Source organism: Meleagris gallopavo, chromosome 4, assembly GCF_905368555.1.
Source record: "Meleagris gallopavo chromosome 4, MGAL_WU_HG_1.1, whole genome shotgun sequence".
Lineage (NCBI taxonomy): Eukaryota > Metazoa > Chordata > Aves > Galliformes > Phasianidae > Meleagris > Meleagris gallopavo.
This window is the reverse complement of record NC_139407.1, coordinates 12,113,184-12,137,890: the sequence shown is the minus strand read 5'-3', so window position 1 is coordinate 12,137,890 and position 24,707 is coordinate 12,113,184. Positions and strand designations below refer to the sequence as shown.

General features: G+C 38.0%; 1 protein-coding gene across 3 annotated transcripts in view; it reads left to right on the top strand.

Moving 5' to 3' along the window:
- The window catches only part of NR3C2 (nuclear receptor subfamily 3 group C member 2), a 201,587-nt gene that overhangs the window by 113,242 nt on the left and 63,638 nt on the right, over positions 1 to 24,707 (top strand). The window lies entirely within an intron of this gene.

Genomic DNA, 24,707 nt, shown 5'->3' with positions numbered 1-24,707 from the left:
TTTTTTAAAAATGTAGTAATAGGTACATGCACACATGTTTTTCATCTGTTTTCTCCTGTTGGTAAAGTTCTGTTAATCTGGAAAAAAAAGTGAAAACACCTTTGTTGAATGGCTTCCAATTACGCATTATAAAATTTAAGTGGAAGGTTCTAGGTTGTCATTCTTATTGGAACCTTTTCTTTTTTTAAAAAGAATGCACTGCTGTACCTTATGCTACTACTGAATTAGACTTCAGCTCCTCCAGCTTTCCAAGGTGCTGTTAGTAATTTCAATTGGATGTGAATACAGTTGTTGTAAGCATAGTGCTGCTTCTGTACTGGAGGTTGAGTAAGGTTGTCTCATCATTTTGACATCTTATATGACAGTACAACTTACTTAGGTCAGTTGTCTGCTTTGCAGCTACCTTCAGGTCTTTGGGCACAGTAGTGCGTCATCTGTATTTTAGCGAAAGAAAAATGGCTTTACAGTACTGTGAAAGATTGATGAGGGTGCATAAATTGATCACTGTGCATTTCTTTGATATTGTAATGCTCTTTTTCTTCATTAAAGACTAGGATTTTCATACGGTCTGTGTTTTGATAGCTTTGCCATCATAAGAGTGCTCAACTGACATTTCCTTATTTTATACTGTTTATGGTATAGCTCATCTTTCCTGTATATCTTGCTAGAAAGAAGTTAGTATCATTCAGATTGCTGCAGGATCTTTGGTAGGTGCTGCGTCTCAGTGGCTTGGGTTGTTAGGGTATGTTTGATCTTGAAAGACTTAGTAAGCAACTGCCTCAAGTGATATGAAGTAAGTTTTTAGTACCTGATTCATGGCATGCAAAATAAATCATTACCAGTGGGGTGTTCTTATAACCACTGATGAAACAAGCTGCATTTACTTACTGATTTATTTTGGTAAAGAAAAACTTGGAAGAAAATAATCCCTTAAACGGGTGTCCAGTTTGTACCCTGAGAAGAGTGAGGCAGTGTGTTATGTGATTAATATCTCCTGTGGCCACTCAGTCTGCTACTGGTGGCTATAAAGATATAGCTTCTCAAGTTGACCTTGAGAGCTTGTGCATCATTGAAGTCAATACCTCATGTAATATCTCTGTATCAATCTGTTTATCTGTCTATCATCAAAAACTGCCAATTTAATTGAATTAAGCTTCCCAAAGCTGTAACAACCTGGAAAAGATTTCCTCACTTCTGCTAAGTTCTTCTCTTATTGTTGTGCAGTAGTTGCCTTCATTCCCCGACTTTGAGGTTTCAGCTCCTTTTTGTAGCACTTCAGTACACCCCCCCATATACTTCCACATAACATCACGCATAGACATTTGTACATCCAAGTCTGAGCTGGCCTTGTTGATGAAATCTAAACCATGAGGGCTTTTTGTTGTTACTCTTGAGGTGGCGGTGGCCTTTTTTAGCATGTGCACACATCTACTGTGTGAACTGGTAGCACCTCTTATTATCTTCCTTCTCCTTCCCCACCTTCCAAGAGAACTTTTTTCCTTGTCTTAAGTCATTGTAATTTATAGGTATTGTGTATCTGCATTTACCATATCTTCACTTTTGATGTCTTTTCTGTCATAATTAGATCCTGTTTCACAGAAATTTATGAAAAATTATGGAGGATTTCCTTTAGGAGTCAACAAAGCAGCAAGCTTTCATCTTCAAGATGAAAAAGCCAAGATTATTAGGAAGTAATCGATCTGGAAACAGGCATAAAACATATTTAAAAAATGTAGTTACCAGTAATAACTGAAAGTTTGCCAATTACGCAAAAAGAGCTTAAAAAAAAAAGACCACAGGGTTGTTCTGAACAGTAAAGATGGTGGTTTTTGAATTATCATAAGAACTATTTTTAGAGTGATTACATTAACATACGGGTTCTTACATGTGGTGTCAGAACATTGTCTAGGCTCCTGCTTGGTATGCACATGATTGTGAGCTCTTGCTGCTACCAGTAATGTTATGCAAACAGTGAAAGTTTGGCTTGTGCTTTATTTGTTTATATAAAAGTGCATAGTACAGTAATAGCCAGAGTAGGTCGTAGCAAAAAACATAGTATGTATTTTGGCTGTAAACATCCTGAAACTATCCGTGCGAGTACAAATTTGTGTGGGTAGGTTTGTAGCAAAGCAAATGGTTGGTAGTCATCCTAAATTCTTTGGTTGAGTGCACAACCAATGAAATCACTCATCTTGAGGGTTCTTATTACAATTGAAGTATTTATGATAATTTCTTTGTTGTATCAGATGTTTGTGAGAATAATTTCAAAACGGTGTTAATTCAGTGCACAGTATAATTCAAGGTGAAAACACTACCTGAAGAATAGATCTTGGGCATATCTATCTCAGCTCTGGGCTACAAGTGTATTCTTTACTTAAGTGTCTGTATCCTTGCCTTAATTACAAAGAAAACAGTAATGCTACCATTGTGAACATAGAAACAATTTTGGGAGGGGATTTACAAATACAGTGGCTAATTTATTTGAGTAAAAATGAATTGTTCTTCTCTAAGAGATTTAACAGGAGAGATCCCTCAAGTTTCATTCATCATTTCCCTAAAATCATACTAAAACTTTTGAGTACTTTTCTACAGATTTTACATTCATATGTGTGTACAAACAGGCATATTTTTTTTTTTTCTAATTATCTAGATTTGATCTAAAAGTTGCATTCAAATGATATAGTGGGTTGGAAATTATGGCGGTGACCAACTGGTGTTCAAATGGAAGAACAAGCTGGGAGACAAAAAATGTCAAAAAGAAGTATGGAAACAGAAGGAACCTTTGGAGAAAGTGGTTGTGGAAAACCATCCAGTTTTTCTGGTCTCAGCTGGAATTGCTAGAGTGTTTTGAGTTTGCTTTGAACAGCTCTTGTGTACCAATTGCTTTGTGCTCTGTGGAAATACTATGAAAGAGAGGGGTTGTGACAGAAAAAAAGGATAATCAAAACAAAAACAACTGCCTTGAAATAAAAAACAAGGAAGTCCACAGCAACAAAGAGACTAGAGCTCACATTTCCAGTTGTACTTCTGGTAGTCACATTCCCAGTGGGTCTTATTTGGGAAGAAGAAAATGCTCAATCGATGTAAGAGAAGAAAATCTGTAGCCAAAAAAAAAAAAAAGATTGTTGATTAAGATTCCAAATTTCAGATGGAATTCATTAGGGGGACGTAAATTATGGAAGAACAAACTTTTGGTATCACTTAGTGATGACTTTTTTTTACTGACTGACTTGATGAACAGGAGCCTGGTACGAAGAAATGTGACTGTGTCATTAACATAAATTTGATCTGCTTTACATATAGTAAAACCCCTTACTTATAATAAAAATACTGATAAGTTGTGTTGTTGTGAAAGTTGAGACATTTGTACTTACAGTACATTTTTATATATGGGGTAACTATATAGTATGATTTTCTACATTAAAGATATGGGCTATCATAATTATTTAAGCTTGAATTTATATTCATTATTGGAGTTATTTGCTGAATATATACTCTACTGTGAGGGAGCCTAAAGCACCTGGCGGTCTTCTCTTCTAATTTTCCACTGAACCAGCTTTCTCTAAGGAGAGTAAAAGGCTTGATGTCAGAAATCACAGCTGCTCACGCGATTTTCAGTCTTCATTTGTTCAAGTTCCAGACAAGTATGAGGTAATCTGTCCTAAATCAAAATTATATTGCTTCTTAAGTTGCTAAGGTTAATCTTTCATTCTTCTTTTGGCTTGGATATAAGAAAAAAGGAAGGCATTTTTCATCTCCTAATAGTGATGAAGGCTACAGCAAAGAAGGACTGCTCTCTTCCAGTTACTTTGCATATTTGCTATGAGACTTTTGGCTATTTAAAATAAAGTGGAAAAATTAACAAATAATAAGCTTGTCTTTTTTTAAAATACAGTGATATGATCCTCAGTTGTTTTCAGATTTTCTTGTCCAGCAGGTTTGCCTTAGAGCTAGTTCTGCTGTTTGAGGTCAGAAAAGTAGATCTCTTCCCACCTCAGAGGGAGAAACGTTATCATGGCTACAGAATTTTCTAGGATTCCATTTGTTTTTCACTTGATCACTTATCATTTGTCTATTTAAAGGAAGGAGAAAATTGGCTAAAGGAATTTTTTTCAAGTCTAATCTGATGCTATCTTATTTGAATGCCAGCTGACTGTAGTGAGCACTGCCTCAGCAAGCAGTGTAGCAACTCAGAGACCCTCCCTTCATCCTGTATTTGAACAGCAGGTTAGGCAAGACTTTGTTTCCACAGGGGGAAGGATGAAATTTTGTATGCAGCAGTCTGTAAAGACTGCACAGCTGTGGAAACTGAGATCGCCTCAAAGCTAGAGTTTACAGAAAAGAAGTGGTATTCATCTCCCTTTGTGCCAAGCTGCTTTGAAAGTCCAGTACAAAATGATGGGGGCCACAGGATCCAAGGTGCAGCCCAGTGGTCCCCTGGGGTAGCTCTGAGTGCTGTAGCATTTACTGAGTCTGGTCTTTTCTGCTACAAGCACTGTGATCCAGCAGCTTATACAGACTCAGCTGTGAACAGCCTAAAAATTCAGTGGTAGATTATTTTTGTTCTTTGGCAAGCGAAGGTACTGTGCAGCCATTTAGCAGTGGGTCAGATGTGTAATATCCCAAGGATTTTTATATATGTATATTTTTTGTTTGTTTGGGGAATACTCCATAGTTTCTGTTTCCAGAAGGTCACACAAGAAAGAAAGTGATAGATTATGGTAAATACGTTTTTTACAAAAACAGGTAGTCTTTCTTTGGTTCTTCCATTCACTGTGCATGAAAGAACTTCCCAAAGCTCAATGTTTCCAAGTAGAAGACCCTGAACACACTCTGTGCATCTTCTAAAATTTCTGATTTGATTCAAGGTGGAAAAAATGTCACAGAATCAAAGAATTGCCAGGGTTGGAAGGGATTTCAAGGATCATGAATCTCCAACCCCCCTGCTTCATGCAGGGCCACCAACCTCCCCATTTAATACTAGACCAGGCTGCCCAGGGCCCCATCCAATCTGGAATGAGAGAATGCATAGCTCTTCAATAATTTGCTTAATTAGCAGAACTTAAAGATTTATACAATATTTCTGGTGAATAGGAAAGGCTTTCTTATTGATCATAAGAAGAAGAATATTTTTATGCTGTAGAAGCTGAATTTGATACATTGTAAAAAGATATTTTCCACACTATTTTACAGCGATCTCATGAATTTTGTAGGTTTGTGTCACTAGAATTAATTATACATACAGTTCTTCACTCTCCGCTCTTCTGTTCATTCACTGTAATGAAGTCAGTGTTTTTCCATCACAGCCTGCAATTTTCCTTTTTATCCACTTTCATAAGGTCAGTGACCTCTCTAAATTCAACATCACTCAGTATAGATGTCCATATGTTTTCATAGTAATTTCTAAGTGGGATTTGAAGTTGACTCCGTTCCTGACCTGTTGCAAGATTCTGTTTTACAACCTATCAAACGAAACTATTAGGTGAAGAGCAAGCAGATGGGTGATCTGCTGAGGGCAAGTGAGCTGGTCAAATTCATGTAGCAGCTACTTCTCTACTTATACTATGCTTAATAGGTGTAAAACAGAATTTAAATAATTGTCATAGGTTTGAAGCTGCCACTAGCCTTCCATCCTTTCGTAGATATCAGAAGGACTTGTACTGTTTTTCACTCTGGCAGGCAGTATTGCTCAGTGAAGTGGAATATGATTTCCTACTCCTTTGGTTGGCTTTAGTAACTAAAAACTCTGAGTTAAGAATGTTGGTAAAAGAAAAGAACTAAAAATTTTTGCATTGGGACCCCACAAAGGGGCAAAAAGCAAGCAGCGGGAAGTGTGACCAGGAAAAAAAAAAAATGGAAAGATTAGTTAAGGATGGAGCATGCGTAATAGTGGAATATTTGAAAATCAGGGACAGGCAGAATGGGAAGAAATGCTTTCGTTTTGGTTCTCAGAATTTGCAGGCTGTGTGACAGGCTGATTGGAGCTGAAAAATAAGTGCTGGAGATATTTTGAATGGGGAGCATTATGGCAAGAGAGCAAGCATATTCCAGTAGCATTTCAGAAAGATGAGAGGTTTGGGAACCATCTAGGTGATACAGCGTCCTGGTTTTAAAACAGTGAGGTTAACAGGTGTAGTGCCACAAAGAACTGCAAGATGGTTAATGGCTTCTTAAATGTTTTGAAAAAATATTTTACAACAAGGAATGCTAAAAAATCTGCACTGAACTCTTTTCCAAAAATTCTTTTTTGCTGTAGAGAAGGAGAAGCAAGGAGATGGATGAAAATTTTAAATATCAGCTGCTGTCTAGCATTGAAAAATGCTTGCACAATGCAAGGAAATGTGCTTGCAACTTTTTTAGCCCTCCACTATTTCATTTGTCCTCTATTCTTTGTTTTATGAATACTGATCTCTGGACTGTTTCATCTATAAGATAACGTTCAGGAGGTTATGACAAGCCTCCATGGGCAGAATCTTCAGTAAACAGAAAACATTTGCCATGGCAAGACTGATTTATCTTAGGTAATGGCCTTCTGTCACAAATCCAAACATCAGGAAGTCTTTCAAACACTTAAATTTCTGTATTTTCATAGGAGAGAGGGAATTTTTGCATTCTTACCATGTAATAAGGAACTGAGTAAGAGTATTAATTATTTATTGTTTATTTTAACATATCGGAAGGTAACATTCTCACAGATCAGAGTCTTCCCTAAGAGTGAGGTGGGACAGCTCTGTGAAGGCATGCTGACTTAATATAACCAGAAATATTTTGACTAGCGAAAGATCAAATGTCATAGCCATTAGCCTGAATACTTCAATGCATTTCTTGCCTTCTTGAATACTTCAGCTTCCTTTTCTTAAAAAAAAATATATATATATGTATATATATATATATATTGATTTCTACTGTGTATTGTATGGGGAAGGTAGACAGGGTTCTGCTTGGAAATAGTCATGCAGGTAGTAGTCTCAAGACAGCTGAGCCATTTCTGTAGCACATTTGTTCAAAATCTGCATTTTGTAATATTCACGTCATCATTGTATGAATGATGGAGCACTATGTATTCTTCTGGTCAGCAGCACATTAAACAGTTTGCTTCAGAGTCAGATAAAACACATCAGGAGAGCTTCTGAAATGATCGGGGGAATAAAAATTTATCTTAAGTCAGGTGACTAAATGCTTCTAGCTTATTTTAGCTTACCCAAAAAGAGTCTGAGTTGGGACATGATTGCGGTCTATAAATATTTCACAAGTCAGAGGGAGAAGAATTTATTTTGAACTAAGATCTGTACTGAAATAACAGCAAATGGGTAAAATTGACATTGTCTGGTTTGATATTTTGAGAAGGCTGCAAACTATCAAAAAGAGGTACATTTAGGGACATTCTCCTGAATGGAGATGGTGGGATTGAAGTACCTGCTTTGAAACGGTGTGTAAGAGAAGTAACTAATAGTATAATATGATCTTTGGTAGTCTGGGTAAGCCAAAAACCAACAAGCCTCTTCTAGTTTCTGTTGTGTCCTGATAAGGCTAGAATTGATCCAACTTAAGGAAATGGGAATAGTAAAGGAAAGGATGAACCAATTAATATGTTTAAGGATATTCTACTTGTAATGATAATGGATACCCACGTTCTAACTGGGATACAGGACTCCAGTTCACAAGAACTGGCATGAGATGCTCAGATCCTGCATGAGACAGTTGGTTTTTAGTTGTAGCAGCAGATGAACATCTGTCTCCTGAGATGGCATTTCTTATTTTTGATTTACAAACAAGCTCACAAGTCCTTCTGAAATAGCTGTGCTATCCAGATTGGCTTCTGCAGGTACCTGTGGACCTCATGAAGTGCCCTCATGCTGGGTGATATTTGCTCGTAATTCTCTCCTGAGAGAGTCTGACTCTTGGGAAATCTGTCATTGAACTATGATTGGTCTGACTTAGATATTGTACTGCTGGTTCTTGCAACCCCAAGTACAATACAACTGTGAATGTATAACAAACTGGTCAAATTGGAATTTGCAGTGGGATGTAAATAAGCGTATAGGATTCTCTGTGTCGAACACCATAAAGCATATAAAATATAAATCAGATGCGTTAGCTCCTTACAGCTACAGTAGTGCTTCTTAAGGGATACCTGTCAGGCCTTCAAAGCAATGTTAAAATTTGCACTTTCAGTAGCAAATAGTACTTTTCTTCTGCAACTCTTAAAGTTCAGAAATTTTGTAGAGCCTGAAGGAAGTCTACCAGGATCATGTTTAGTAGATAAGAGTCAAAAGGAGGGATAATTCTGCAAAGTGTACCTACAGAAATGTAATCTTAGAAATAAGGAATTTGACAGTGTTGTGGCTAAAAGAAATTCAAAACAAATAAAACCACAAAATATATAATGCATATAGTGAGAGAAAATATCTCTTTGTATCTCCTGATCCCATTCTAAGTAAGAGGCTGAGGAAACAATTTCCAGACAAAAAATGAAATAAAATGTACGTACAGATCTGTCTGATATAGACAGAGGGAACAAGGCATCTGTTAGAATCTTGGATATAAATAGAGTGGGAAAAGGTAATGGCAAGTCTCCCACTGCCTTAAAAGAAGCCAGCATTTCAGCCTTTTTTTTTTACAGCACAGTTTTAGTCTGTTGAAGATCAGGAGTGCCTCTCCTGAGTTTGAAGTATGGACTTAGTCTGAGGCAGTTTTGTCAGATTTTTAGAAACCGTAATGGCTTGTGGTCAGCTTTGAAGTCCATAGCTGTTTATCGTTTGAGACAAAATTCTGTAAGACAGAATTATTAGCTGGCTTTAATCTATGCAATTGTTTGGTCCTGTCTTTAATGAGTTGCCAAACACAGCATTCTAGAAAAAGAATGTGAGGCAGATGGGTTGCTTCCACCTAGGAAAGATGGGATCCAAGGGGGGATCATGATGTGAGGCTTTTGCATCACCTTGTCCCTCCTAGAAGAGCAGGCATAAATGAGCAGTCTTGCATTCAGTCTTCTGGAGAAAGAATGCTGAGAGCTACCTGCTCTGTAATAGGAAGCTCTGAACTTGCTGCAGAGTTGCAGAGCTTTGTGCAACCTTTGAAGTAGCTGGTGTGTGACCTAGTGGGTGCATCACCTGCAATTATGCTTGTGTCTGCAGAGTAGGTGTAGTTAAAGCCTAAAGTCCATGGTACGAAGAAGGAAAATAAGTAGAACTTTGAAATTCTGGACTAGTAGTTCCTGTGTATTCTCTTTCCGTTGTGACGCATGTGTTAATAAACATGGTGCATGAGCTGGGTTACTGAAGGTGTTTTATACACACAGGATTTGATAGGAGTTCCCCTGTCTTTGCTGTTCTTCAATTGCTGATTGAATGAGGCTGGGAGCTAAGGGCAGACCCTTTCTCCTCCTGTGTCAGGTTTTGGTATGCCAGAGTTCCAGGAGGTTGCTCTGTCCTCTACTACCACTTCCTTCTGCTCTGTGTGGGTTTTTATATGAGGTTTAATGGTGGATTTCTGCATTTTGAGCCACTTAATTTTTTTAATAATCTTTTAAAAAATGTGTCGGGAGAAGAAAAAAAAAAAAGCAATAACCAAGGTTACGAAATTGCAACTAAATGTGAGAATAATGAATACTGGTAGCATGCGTGGTCTTTGTTCATCTTTGTTCATCTGCACCATATGTAATGCTTTCTAAGTCAGCCTTAATGACATGATCACATACAACGTTTTCAACGAGACCTGTGCTTTGCGTATTGAACAGATTGGATAGCATTCAATTAATGAGCAGCTTTTCAATATTTTGTATTCTTCTCATTGCTCAATGTATAGTCTTGTGCCTTCACTGCTGCTTGGTATTCATCCCTTGCTGAGAAGACTTAATTACTCATTTCTTACAGTGCTTTTCTCTGGTGCTCATCACCATAGAAAGTGCTTCGATAACCAGGTGCTTTACAAACATTGTTTTATTTGTCCTTGCAATGCCAGATGAGATGTTTGGTTATTACTTCTGTTTTACAGTCAAGGAGTTGAGATACAGATTAAGCCCATACGTAACCACTGATCTGGTGTTCCTGATTTATGATATCTAGGACCACAGGGGGCAGAAGTACTTGGCATTTTATAGCACTTAATATGTCCAAAGTGCAATTCCCATTGATTTTACTTGCAGCTGTGATTGCTTAAACTGTTGCAAATCAGACTCTGGAACTCAAGTTGGATATTCAGGAAACAAGGATGATATAATTAATGGTTTTCTTGCTTATTATTATAAAATCTATGGCATAGAAGGAGATGCAGTCCAGTTCTCCAGGGCACCATTCAACTGCCTGAAGTATCGACTTCCTCTCATCTCTCTCTTGTAATCCCTTATGTACTTTATTTTCCTTTTGGTAGCAAATGAACATGTATTGTAAGTGCAGCAGGCTTTTTAACTTAGTGGTTCATAGTCATCCTAAATCATCATTCACATTGTCCACAGGATAAGCTGGAGGTCTTGTAAGGGAGGGGAACTTAATGATGTTAACATAAGGCATAATATACTTAGAAGCTTCTATTGATTTATTCTGGCAATTGAAATCCATGTTCTGGAGAGTTCAGAAGTCTGGAATTTCTTGCCCTTTTAGCATTGTGGCCTGAGTGAGGTTCTTATATGGTGATCTTGTGCAAGAAGGGTCAGTGATGGTGGTTCTTTCTGGGGAAAGCTGTGTGCAGCTTAATAGTGGCAAGTTGCCTCAGGCTTTTAGGAACTGTGCAAAACTGCTTGAAGGAAGTGATTTTGGGAAGATATAATCCAGGTTCTCTAGTACATACTGAAACTTTCATTAGAGGGAGTTTATTAGGGTTCCTCAAGATTAATCCTTCCTTATCTTCTTGGTTCATACAGTATATCCTATCATGCTTAGAATTTCAGTTCGAACCTTGACATTGTATAAGCTGCTTGCACAAATTACTGAAACGTGGTAGTATGATGTGGTCAGTGTATGATCTTTTCTGAATATGTTGCAGATGCTTCACAGTATCATTTTTGTTTTTAGAAGCTGTACAGGGTATTCTCTTTTTCTGGTGTAAGTTATCCTTAAATGCTGGGTGTCGTGTTTATTTGATATAGAAGGTGGCCCTCGATCACTACATGCTGTTGGGACTTTCACAGTCCGTGCTAAAGTTTATGAAATGAGCAGCATTTTGTGTGGATTAACATTTTGCAGATTAGAGAGCATTCTTAAATAATCGTGGAATCGCTAAGTTTGGACAATAACACTGGAGACTCTTTGGTCCAAATCTGCTGCTCAGGGCAGGTGGCTCTGCTTTGTGTCTATTTGAGTCTTGTGTGTCTTTCAGGATTAAGACGCCATAATCCTTCTGGACCATCTATATACTGTTTGGTCACACTCACCATAAAAAAAGAGCTGCAGAAGACAGAAATGATATTTGTACCCTTCCATTCCTTGCGAGCATCATTTGATTGTCATCATCTGTCAAATTTAATCAAGAATCACCTCTTAATGATATCAGCAAATTCTCTTCACACTTGTGTGTGCAGTCTGTGATGTCCGAATTCTTAAAATGTTCCTTAGGATGATCATAGTCCTTGCAGAGTAAGCCTGCCTTGTTCTAGACTTTCCCTCCACTGTTGCTTTTCAAAGTTAAAGAATCTGCTTTGGAATTATTTGATTCTTATCTAGAAAATGTCCCTGACTGAAGGTTTTCTGCTTTGCCAAATTGTCTCGCTTTTTGTTGATGGACATTACAGACTAGTTGTGGAAAAATAAGTAATCTCAACCCAGAAGAAAAGAGTGCAGGAGAGCAGTGTTACCCTGGATAACTGTAATAGGAGCTCAGACTTCTGTATGGATTGGATGAACTGGTTCATGCTGCTGATTATTAAGCGCATGCAAAAGAGAGGAAATAACCAATGGCTTTATCAAATTTGAGTGATATTCTGAGTCTCAAGAGTAACTCATGTCTCCTAACAGATTATTTTTTTCTGATTTAAAAAAAAATATATATATACGGATTTTCTTCAATGGTGTGCCAGCTGATGAGTAATAAGAGCAGAAAAGTATAATGAAATTACTGATTTAGGCGGTAGGTTTTTATGTTTATTCAAGCTGTTCAAAAACTCTTTCCTGCAGAAGAGTATCTAAAGTAATTGAGTACTAAATAAATGCTTTAGAAGATAAACGTGGGAAGGTTATATTCTTGAAATTTATTTTACAAGTAGAATGTAGGCTGATTTTAAAGTCAGAGGGGGAGAAAAAAACACCAAAATGGAAATAACCTCTGCAATATGAAGGCAGATGCATTGGTTTAAAACATAGCCTGATGTCCACAAAGCAGAAAAAGAGTATAAGATTGGATTAGAGGAAAAATTAGGATTCTTTGAAGCATTTGGTACTGTTCTTGCAACAAGAGTAGTTACTTGTGAATTTATGACTGTTTTTAGAAACAGAATTTTGTGGATTCTTACAATGTAATATATGTATATACATAAAAATCAGCATTAATGCACTTGTATCAGATTTCTACCTTTTATTTTGCCTGCAGTTCTTTCTGATTCTTCCTGAAATCTATATCCACTCATTTCCAATCATTTGCAGTCAGTCTATTCCCAAGCACGAGAACAAGAGTGTAGTTTTCTCATTTGTATCTAGCTATTCATTTTACTTCATCTCAAAATTGATTGATGTTGCGTTTTTAGTACAAAACAGAACTGGACTTGATGTTTTGTATTTAAGTGTTGCAAAACCCACTCCCTTATTTCTTTACACGTAACAAATAAATAATGCAACGCATGTATTGGGATGGAAAGCTGTGCTAGAAGTAGACATATGGCAAACAGCTCTTGCAACATCAGAACAGCACTGCTTATTACAGAGCAGGGTGATGGATGATATTAAAAACGATAATGTTGCTGTATGATATGGTGTGGGGGAACAGATCAGAGGAACAGAGCTGTAACTTCTTCTAACAGGAACAATTTAAACAGCAGTTTGAAGGTTTACAGACCTTTTGTATGCTCTGCTAAGTGCTCAGCTAAGCTTTTTCTTCATTGAGCTGGGACAACCGTTGTAATTTAAACCTGATGACTATCAGGAGGAATTGCAATGGTTCTGTCCTTTCAAAACTCAGGCTTTTATGAAAGTTTTTTATAAACATTTTAAGAACCTAACTATATTATTCCATTTCAGAAAGGGGATTTTTTGTCTGTGTTTATCTGTAGATGAGTATTATTATATGCATTTTCACAGACTTGTGCTCTATTTTTTTTTCCTACAAGTAATTATATATTTGGTGCTAAGCATTCAATTATTTATTCATCCATTTTACCACATGGACTTAGGAAATGGACTTACGTTAGCCTATACACCATATCATGCATGCAAATTCCATCCTTAACAATACTGATTGAAATTATGTGATAGGTGCTAATTTTCTCTAATACAACAGAATGATAATGATATGAATAAGTGCTCCTTAGGTTGTGTGTATTAGCATGCTAAACTATTTATAAAATTTTAAAAAGATACTACCCTATTTGAAGATATTTATTACAGTTTTTCAAGTAACAGTAAGGCATTATCCCTGCCACAATGGCATCATATTCCTGAATGAAACTATCCAACACTGCAGATTGATTTGTCTGTATACAAGGTACATACTGTCAGGTAGCTGAATTCCAGATATTCAAGTGTTTTATAGAGCCTTAGGAACTAGAAATGATATTTAATATTCTCATACTTCTGCAGTGTCATCATGCAGGTACTCTGTGCTGAATGTAGGGCAGCAGGCAATCTGTCAAATATGGTAGATATGTGTGGCACATACAGTTCTGAGAATATTTTCATGCAACAGCATTGCATACAACTTTATAATATAAACTAGGATGTTGGAAGATACTGATAATTCTGAGCTGCATCTCTTCTTCTTGCACTGCTATTGTGCACCAAAAAAAAAATAATAATAATAATAATCCACTCCCATGAAAGAAGTCTAGAAAGAATGCCCACCGATTATTCCACGTTAATAATTCATTCATAGCCGGAACAGGAAATATGGCAAGGAGATCTCTGACTGTGTAATAATAAAATATCATTCATGGAAAGGGTAAGAAAAAGTGAAGAACGTAAAAGCATAAGCAAAATGTATGTACTAGTATATGCTCATATAGTTTTGTGATAAGACAGAATAGGGTTTTTGTACAGTGTTTGGAGATGCTTACTTCAGCATCCTCTTTTCCATGGAGTTAGAAAATGTTGAAATAGAGAACCAAAGGATAACATCATGGTTATGGTTTGACTTTCATTTCAGCTCTGGATATTGCTGTTGTCTCACTTATTATATTTTTAATTGCCACTCTACTAAGAATTGATGGTAATATTTGTTACTGTCACCATTCTTTCCATACTTGAAGTCTTCAGTAAAATATTCATCATGCAAGAACAGTAAGCCACCAAGAAAGAAAATGCTCTGTGTTTTTACAAGGAAAAGTGCCTGCTTAGATTCAGTAGGTAAAGACAGTGCTGAAGAGTACAGTAGAGATCTTAAATCCGTAATCTAAAATCAGTACATATGTGAATTCCAGGAAGGCATCACTTAAAATGAAGGTTGTTTGTCAATTGAGGAAGTGAGGGATATACTTAATGTTGAACTATTTCCACGCAGATGTGGGACAAACTAAGATGTCAACTAAAGCTAGAGAAAGGAGATTAGCCTCCTGTAATCCAGAAAGGGGGCACAGAACAGGCTGCAGGAAAATGTTTCTCCAATCTCCCTTGTTTCTCCTGGAGATGGAAGTGACTTCTTAAAGTGAGATTTGATGAGGCCGATAAAGGAAGATTAGGTTTAAAGTAAGTGGAGAATTCTTGTTCAGAAAAGCTCCTGTGTTTGAACCATCACAGAAGGTGCTGGCATTGTGTGTTTTGCTTGTGTTTTTCTCTTACGCTTTTTACCATTTTCTCTGCACGTTTCCTCAGCTTTCTGGCTTGAAGGGTCTAGCAGGAGAAAGGTTTACAAATAGCAAACCCATCTGAGAATGTGAGGAATATGTGTGATAAGCCAGGCACTGCCAAAATTCAGTCTGAGGGACACAGGGAGCCATGTGGCTGGATCTGCGAAGGGGTAAAAATAGAAAACCTGTCTCCAAAAGAGGGCAGTCAAAAAGAATTTGGGGGATAGTGTCATCTGCAGCAGTGCAACAGCTATTTTGTGGCATGTTTTAGTAGACTGCTCATAAACTTGGTGTTGACTGAAGTCAATCTGTTGCTTCCCTTTCTTTAAGATATGAACTTTTTCTCTCTTAATATATGCACTGCAGATACTGTGTTTATTCACTGTTTGGTCAGATTTATTTATTTATTTATTTATTTATTCTTACCCTTTTTTTTAATGGCGCGTAAGCAATATTGTACCTTCTGTTTGCTGGGAACCCTTTGCCCTCAGCAGAACTATGGTTTCTCAGTGCTTGATTAGCTGGGTTAATTTCATTTTGCACAACTAAAACTAATGGCCATTTACAAGTGCCAGAAGCCTGCTGCTGTGGTTTTCTCCTCGTGCCTGATTGTATTTGTGAGCAGTGCATTAATCCCATCTCTCTGTCATGCTTTATGGCTCAATTATAGGGTGAACTGACCACTTCCTACTAACAAGGAGAGGCAGAGGTCAGCAATTCCAGGTCAAGCAGTGAGAACCTCTCTTGCAGCTTGTGTGAAACCCACCATGGTTCAGAAAAATGTCTGTCTGCCCCCAGTTCTGGGGCAGCAACATATGTCCTTTCTACCACAGAGCATGAATGCTTATCTTAACGTTCATCTGCGTAGATCAGTCTGTGTCACAGGTGTACCCAGCCGAAACAGCCAAAACCACTGAACCAGTTAGCTAATTAAGTCAATCTAATTGTATGTGTGGGAGGGCATTGTTGGGTTTAGCACAGTCTGTTTTAGGAGCATGTAGTTACAGACATAAGGGAGCTGTGATGTATGGCTGCCTTATTGGAGCACCCCAGACAAAACATTTCTGTAATGATGCAGGAGTCCCTGTCCTTTCTGAGAATTGTGAGCTCCACACGAGGAAGTCATGCTAGCAGCCAACATGGTTTCCTGGTTGGCCACTGGGCACCCACACCAAGGTAGGCAGAAGCTGCCCCTTGCACAAGCAGGCCAGGCATTTCTGGGTTTCTCTTTAACAGTGTAGAGGGAGAGATATGCTTGACTTTCTGCCCCCAAGTAATTTTCTTCTCCCCTGCTTCTCCTTGTCTGGTTACCAACCATCTGTGTTCCCTGCCCCTTTGGTTTCTGGCCAGCACATGCCTCTGTACCTTTTTCCCCCCTCCCTTTAAACTTGTCTTTTAGTCGTCAGCTTCTGTGCTGTCAGGCTCTCCTGGCCATTCTCCGCTGTCCCACTGCCTGTGCCTCCTTCCATCCCTCTGCTGGCCACAGTTTTTGACGAGCCTCTCTCCTTTTAAATCTACTAACTCCCTGAACTCTTGTCCTCATTACTCTTCAAGCTCCTAGTGACTCTCTTCTCTCTTTGCTTTTCCAACCTGTGCCTTGTTACCCTTCCCTCTGAGCTTTCTTTGCCATGTACCTGGGAGCACGACGGAGGTTTTCTGTGCAGAGTCCCCATGTCAAGGCATTGCCTAGTAGAGAGAGCTGGAGCACAAGCTCTGCGCAGACCTTCTGCCCTGATCGTGCTCTTTGCAGAAGGAAACTTTGGAGGTTGGCAGACTGTCTTTGCCAGAACCTTTGAGAATCATATCACGTACAAACTGCAACTTTTCAGTGCTTTATACTGTGATCCATTTTAATTTTAAGTGATAATGTATGAGATGGCAAAAGGCACATCTGTGGTATCAGAGTAGTGATGCTTCAAAGGGCCTGTCTCAAAGTGTGAAGGCTCTTGAGCTTCTTAAATATGTCTTTGACAAATGTAACACTGGGGAAAAACCAACATGTTTCTCTCTACCCTTATTCACGAACTTAGTTTGCACTGAGCTTGGTACTTCTTGCTGATACTTTCTTACACTCACAAAATAAAATTCAGCCCGAGGCAGACATCCAGCCTTGAAAATCTCAACCCTAACTGTTACTGTGTGGTAAAGTTATAAGCAACAGAAAATGAGGTCTTAAAATGAGAAGTGTCAGGCAACCTTAACTATATGTAGTCCTACAAGACCCACTGATGATAATCTGTTTTTTGGCAGATTTCATCCAATTTGCAGATTCATTTTGACATATACTATACAAAGAAAAGGAAAAGAAAAAAAAAAAAGTCCCTGGAGTAGGGCTCTCAGGCTCATAGATACCACCTTACAAGTAGCGAAAGCAATGTTCAACCATGCAGTCATTTTACCTTCTGCCAAACCTTTAAAACTGCACTGCTGAAAGTCCATAAAAATAGTAATATAAAATGAAGGCACTGAGGCTGAGAGCCGTTGACTTTGTGCCAGTTCTTATCTCATTCTCATAAATCTAAATGTAGGTTCCAGGTAAATGTTGAATTACGAAAATATTGCAGAAATTGTAACAAAGCTTGCGTCAACAAAAGCCTCAGACAGCATTCCATTTGGATTTGCATATCTAATAATTTTAGTAATAAATGTCGACTTCCCAGTAAACAGTGTAGACTTCTGTCTTGTTCCAGGTCTCCAGGTTCCACCGTTTTTCTCCTAGCTATGAGGTAAAATCTGTCAGGAGTATTTGTCTGGACTGGAACCCTAACATTTGATTATTTGAGGCACCAACAAGAAATGATGTTAAGCTTGTGCTCAGGGTGAAGAGGACTGGATTTGGGACGGCACATGGTTCTCTTGAGATCCCACTTGCAGAAGGTTGAGCCTGTAAATTCAGGGGCTAGGGAATCCTATGTGCCCAGGCATTCCTGTTGACCTAGCGTGTTGTCTGGGAGTTAGATAGCAAGCTGCATCTAATAGAGCTTGTTTTCAGGCTTCCTGCAGCTGGGGCCTGGGGTGTTTTTGTAGAGATTGCATGCAAAACCTGTGTGGATGGTAATCACCGTTCCCTCGATCAGCCTCTGACAGTGTCTACATGACTTTTAAAGTGTCTTTTAGTAGAGCCCTGCTGACAGCTCTACAGTTATATAAAATGTTGCCTTTCTAAAAATCACTTCCCAGCAATGTCAGTGTGTGAAGAGCTAGGAGAATCCAGTTTCTTTCCTGCTGGGATATCGTTCTTCATTTTCCGGAACCGTTCCAAGTCATTTACATGGTGTGGGGAAAAAGGATTTGCTTACTTGTTATGTCCTTTACCTTAATCCTTGACAGGATGACTTGATGCTACCTACACAGTGGGGACAAAGGCTGCTAAGACATATGTGAATAACTGTTCATTTTGCAAAGTCCAGTTATCTTGCAGAAAAATAAACTTTGTACATGTGAATAAGTCTTTCCATTATTAGTAATAAAACAAAATCACAAGTAATACAACCTCTTTCTTTTATAGTAGTTGCTAGGCATAATTCATTCTTGGGAGGATGTAACCTCATTTTTTTTTTTCTTTTCCTTTGCTTAATCTTATTCTCTACAAGAGGTCAAAATCTTCGCGTGCTCTTTATTCTTAAAACTAGGCACATGCTTAAGTGCCGAAGGCATAGTGTTATGGCATGTGACTGAAGACTTGAACTAGGCCGTTATCATTTCCCGTCTTTAATTATAAGAAAAGTTATAGATGGATAAAGGACTACTTTAGATTTTCTCAGTAAATCACTCCCTCCAGCTTCTAATCATTTCCGTTCCACTTCTCTGGACTTCCTCCAGTTTGTTTATATCTTCCAGTAATGAAGTGCCTGAACTGCATACAGTATTCCAGGTGTGGCTGCTGAAGAAATACATAAAGGCAGCTCTGCTGTGCCAACCTACCATGTTGTGTAATTCTCCTGCAGAAGGAACCAGAGACATAACTGGTGTTTAGATCCTCCTATGCTATGTTACTTCTTACATCTCAATTGTCCTGTTATCAAGACGTCTCTTGACATTACTGCTTTCCAAATTCTGCTTTATTGTTTACTGTTTATTTTAAATTATTCCCTGGGTACACGCAGTAACATTTTTCTAACTGCAATTTTATTGCTTGTTTCCTGTCTTTGCTTCTAATTTCTCTATATCCTTTTGTATTATTTCTTTATCCATGCTTACATTGATAATTCCTCCTTCTTTCATCCTACTTCCAGTGAAGAGATCAAAATAAGCACAACTCCCTCTGATACTCCACAGAATATCTTCTCAGCGTGATAAACTATTAGCATTTGGTGGTGTCTTATCCTCAGGAGGAACTGGCTGTAGAAATTTTTAATGGCAGAGCTGATTTAGAGTCTTCTCATCAAGTAAACCTTGCCAAGTAATAACAATTAACTGGATTTTCAATTTCTTGCTTAATATATAAATACTTTTTTTTCAGGTGAGGAATTAGAGTTTAGTGGATGAGAAATGTAGGGGATAAAATGAACAGGGCATTGTTCATTGGCGAATAAATAAAATACATTTTTTGCATGACTGCATCGCTAACAGTATTTCCATATCTGTGTATATCACCCTCTGAAGTAAGCATGCCTGAGCTGCTGGCTGGCTCAACATCTTCAGGGACTATAACCTTGGAAGGAACAGGGGTGCCAGTGCTCCTAGGAGCAGAAAGAAGATGCTGTGCCCGGAGGGAACTGCCAACCAGCACTACTTTTTTCTGCAGAGAAATAGCAGATTTTTTTTACACTTGTGGCCCTGTCTCCCCTTTTTCTTTGTGCAGACAATTACACTTGGACAAATTAGAGATTAAGCGCTGTCATTCCTATTCTTCAGAGCCTTAAGCTTGTATTTTACATTTACAAATGATTTTGTATTCTTGAGATAATTTCAGCTCTGCATTACCAAAAGCTCTCAACATAGGAGAAAGCATGGGCCTTAGAGCAGTCTAAGAAAGCCATGGGGTTGATGGTGCACGTCTCTCAGTGGCTGGAGAACCGCAGTGGAGGCGTCAGCTAATTATGGGCTCTCCTAAACATCACCAACATGCTCCACTTTACAGGAGCATACACTTTCCTGTGTCTTCCTTGAACTCATGCTTCCCATGCTTCTAAGACATTACCAGTTTTATTCTCTTACTGTGTTTGTTGGGTTATGTACCTTGTGAGGTAAAATCAAGACCAAGGCATAGATGCTGTCTGGAAAAATGAGTGTTCCCTGGTAACATTTGGTGAAAAGAATTTTTCTCTACCAACTTCTCCAGACTTAGAAGAGTAGTCATGGCAGGCTTAAGTCATCCTCAAGTTATCTTTTTTTTAGCATCTATTTTGTTTCAAAAACTAGTTCACTTCTTTACTTGATCTTTTATTAGAACTGCTTTAACTCAGGTCTCCTGGTAGCCAAAAGTCAGTTTTCCTCTTGGAAAACCCCAAAACTTGACAATGATCAATCTCTCAACGTAATTCCTTAATTACTTCTGCCTGTGACTTTTTTCTGTGCTCCAAATTTGAAATCATTGTGCTGCTTTGGAGTGAAAATAAATAGGACTGGATAAAGACGTTGTATGAAACATGGTGCCACACTTCATTATTATGCACTTATCGAAGTGGAAAAAACTTTCAGTTTATAAAGTGCATCTGCTTTTAATTTTCATTTTTATCTTTGTGTGTTTTCAGGCGCAGGCATACCTTCTCAGGAAGACTGCCTGCTCTGCTTCTTGTCAGTTTCGAAGTTACTTCCAAAGATGGCAAAATGGAGCTAGGAAACTCAGGATGTGTTAGAAAAAGTAGAGGACTGGACTGTGCACTTGAAACTAGAAATTGGGGTGGACTATATTATACTGAAATCTCACATGAGTAGAAAGTAGATCAGATTTTTGATGATAGTGACCTTTTCAGAACTTCCAATTTTGTTTTAATTTCATATTTTATCACCTTTACTTTTAATGCATGCTCTAGACAAGTGGAGTTTTGCCTTCAGTTATTATCGTTCTTCAAAGATTCAGCAACTGCTTTTGATGCCAGTAGTGAAACCTACCACTTAGTACATATAAAAATACATTGTCAGACAAGTGAAACTGAGATAAGGCTGCACAAAGGCTTTGTACTAAGTGACCACCACCCTATATCGTCCATTTGCTCTGTTGATCTCACTTATGGGCTTGATAATATGGTTATTGCTGAAAAGAGATTTGATTTTGGCAAAATCGAACCTTTATCTCATTGTAATAAGAAAATTGCTGTATTTCATTAAGGTTAACCCAGAGGATGTTCATGCCATTCGTACTCTTCTTGTAAGCAATGACATTTTAGTTCACGTGAGTTTTTATTAAATAGCTGCTTGCAAGAAACTAAAATTAATTCAATCTGCTTAGTACTCCCAGAATTTTAATTATGAAAATTGAATTAGGACTGAAGAAGTCTGCATTTAGACATGTTTTGTGTGAGGTTAAATGTGAATATACTGAGGAGTTTTATTTTATTTTTCTTAAATATGAATGCAAGGAATGAGAATATATACCATGAAGGAGCAGCTACCCTAATTCAGGGGTGAATTCTTGGATATAAATTAAATCATAATTGGTCTTCAGTTTTTACTAAGCAAAACAAATTTTGCAACAGTAATTATGTCAATTAGGCAGAATGATCTTTGAAAGTAGAATGAAATAATTCAGTTTATGCCTTGGTGACGCTGTAATTATGCCCTGGGATGACTTTTTTCTGGTTGTTCTAGGTCTGTTTTGTCAGTTTTGTTTTCAGTGGCCACTGTCTTTCAGGCTGAAATGGTGTACTTGTCTTTAGCTAAATATCCATTTTCTTATTGTGCAGGAAAGGCATGATCCCTTTTAAGTCCTATGCTAGGAGGTATGCAATTTGTCTGAAAAATTTGGTATGCTTTAATAGATGACTTTTTTCATTAACACCCAGTGATGACTTTATAGGCATTGAAAATGACACAGCACGAGCTATCCATGTTGTTAGCTGTTTAAGTCCTGGGATGATTCCTGAGTGAAATGTCTCTGGTTGCCCTGGCTGAGGGGCTCAAATCCAGCATTCCTGGCTGAATGAGACTGAGAACATCACCAGCAAGATGAAGGCAGCTGTGCTAAAGTTTGGGATAACTGCAAAGCAAAGCTTTGTCTGTGTGTTTGCTGATGAATTATTCTTGCTCAGCCTCTTGCATTGGGATGAATAAGCAGAGGGTGAAGCAGCAGTTTCCAGGGGCATGGGAGGATTGCCATGATCCATTCAGAAGCTGCTTTTCAGGAGTTGTGAATGATGACTGTAGACAAGGCTGCTCGGCAAGCTTGACCTAAATTCAGGGGAAGGAGGCATTGGACTCATGGCTGTCCAGTACAGTAGCACGGAAATCCTGCAGTGTTTTCAGGAGGGGCTTGCAGAGACCTAGTCATGTCTGTTAAGATTAAAACAGGTATTGTGATCAGTGTAATACCCTTTTAACCTACTTTAACTTATTTTAAGTTATTACAGTATTTTAACAACAAGTGTGTTTGAGAATCTCATTAAAATCAAGAGATCTTCTGATATCCCTCATCTTCCTTCCGATTGTTTCTTCAGATTTACCTGGAAGAGCACTGAGCTGAGATTCCTGGTTGTAATAAATACATGCATAGATAAATGAAGAACCTAAACAGATACACATTTACATATTTCAGAAGTGAAAAATGGACTAAGTTCACTTGAGCAGGATCTTGAGATTCTGCTAAAAGTTTCTGTTGTGATTGTATTTTTTGCATCCTTCAAAAAAAAAAAGTTACTAGTGACCAGAATTCCAGAGGAAAATATGTCAACATATGTGCAGATCATATTTTTAAATTGATGCTATTATTCCTAATAATATTCAGTTTTATGGGGTTAGCATATTTTCAATCTGAGCTGTAGTAAACTGTAAGAGAGAAATGAAAAAGGGAAGAGAAAAATATGCTTTGAAGATAATGTGTCATTCACACAGAATAAAATTTATAATCTGCTGAACGTGCAAGAACATACAGGCTTGAAGTTCAAATTATTTGGAAAAAAAAAAAACAAAAAACTAAGAGTTACTAATGAAATAAATAAAAAGTTAACAGCATTTTTATTGACATCAAGAGTTGGAAAAAGTTTTACTGTGCAAAACAAGATATCTGCTTTTCTGTACCTTAAAGAAATACCATGAATCATATTGAGTGTGTCTGCCTAGCACTGCAAATTACAAAATGGAATTGACAAACCCAGTATTAACACTGTGCACCTTGATTTCCCCTTCTGTCCTGCAAGAGTACAATTTCTTTCTTAGTTTGCTTGTTTCAAATGATAATTTATGAGCATGGTTGGGCACGTGCCTGAGTATATCAGCTGGATGGCAGGGCAGGCTGAGTAGTCTGAAGTATAATCTCTCCATTTGTCTAACAAGCTTCTGCTACGTATATGCTTATATCACAAATATTTTCAAATAAACATAATGCAAGAAATATTTGCAGTCCTTCTGGAACATGTCTTGTATATTGAAATTTTCCAGTAAAGTGCTTTACATTTTGTGCTATGTTAAGAATGCCTTATCAGATTTTTAGCATGGGAAAGCAGAAGTAAGCATCATGCGTGCAACATGATCTCTTGTAAATCTATCATGCATACTGCTCTGTAGATAACACAATTCATAGACTTCAAAATCGGCCTGCATTTAAAATTTAAACCAAGAAGAAAAATTTGGAAGTTGCTGCAGAAGAAAATACTGTAAAACATTAGATATCTGAGTTTGTCAAAACAATATCATTCAGAGCTCTAATTCTGACTCTTTGTCTTACTGTGTTCAATGGAAGTTAAGATAAAAAACAATTGAACAGAAAACTGGCTTCAAAACAGAAAAAAATCATTTAGCTCTCTAACAGATTATTTAGGTGTTTGTAGATGTTTTTCATTGGTTTTCATCCTAACCATATTTCCAATTCAGTGTGATTTCACTGAATCTGAAATGCTTTGCGAAAATCAGATCGTTGTCCCCTGAAATTTATTTTCTCCTCTTCCTTTTCTGTGCAATTTAGTATGATTCAACATTCCTTTGACTACATGAGAATTACCACATAGTCAAGGCTAGATTTAAACTTCAGCATACTGAACCAAGAGCTATGTTAGCTGCTCCAAGCTTCAGGAGGCCCCAGCTGCCCTCCTTGACCAACTGTTTGCCTGGTGCAAATTCTACCTCTGTTTTGGAGATGAAAGTGGGACACTGCAGCTGGAGCCCCAGGGATGGTTTCAGCTCAGGTTTTCTCCAGGTTCCAGCTTGGAGTGTATCTTGTACTGGTGGTTCAGTGCCCTGGGTAATAGGACAGCTGGATCCCCCAGGTACAGTCTTTGAGAAGCTTTTCAGAATTGTGCAGCATGTTTTGAGCATGATGGAAGAAAAGGCACGTGTCTCAAATATTAGATATTTATGTATATTTTCTTGCTCCCTTGACTGACTGTTGTTAATTGGTTTCATCCCTGCTGGATGGTTTCTACTGCAGAGCACAGTGGCCTCTTTTAGGCTACATCGCATGCTCCCTTGCCAAATTTCCTCTCTCCTTGATCCCTCTCATTGGTGCCCTTTCGCTCTGCTTAAAATAGTGAGTGAGAACAATTTTTTATATCTTCTCATATCTTTTGCCAGGATCACCAGACTGCACCAATTGTTTTTGTTAACCTGGTCTTAGTCCATGGTGAAAGCAGGTTTCCAGCAGCAGGCTGTGGCTATACTGAAGTGGGTAGATCACTGCAATCTGCGC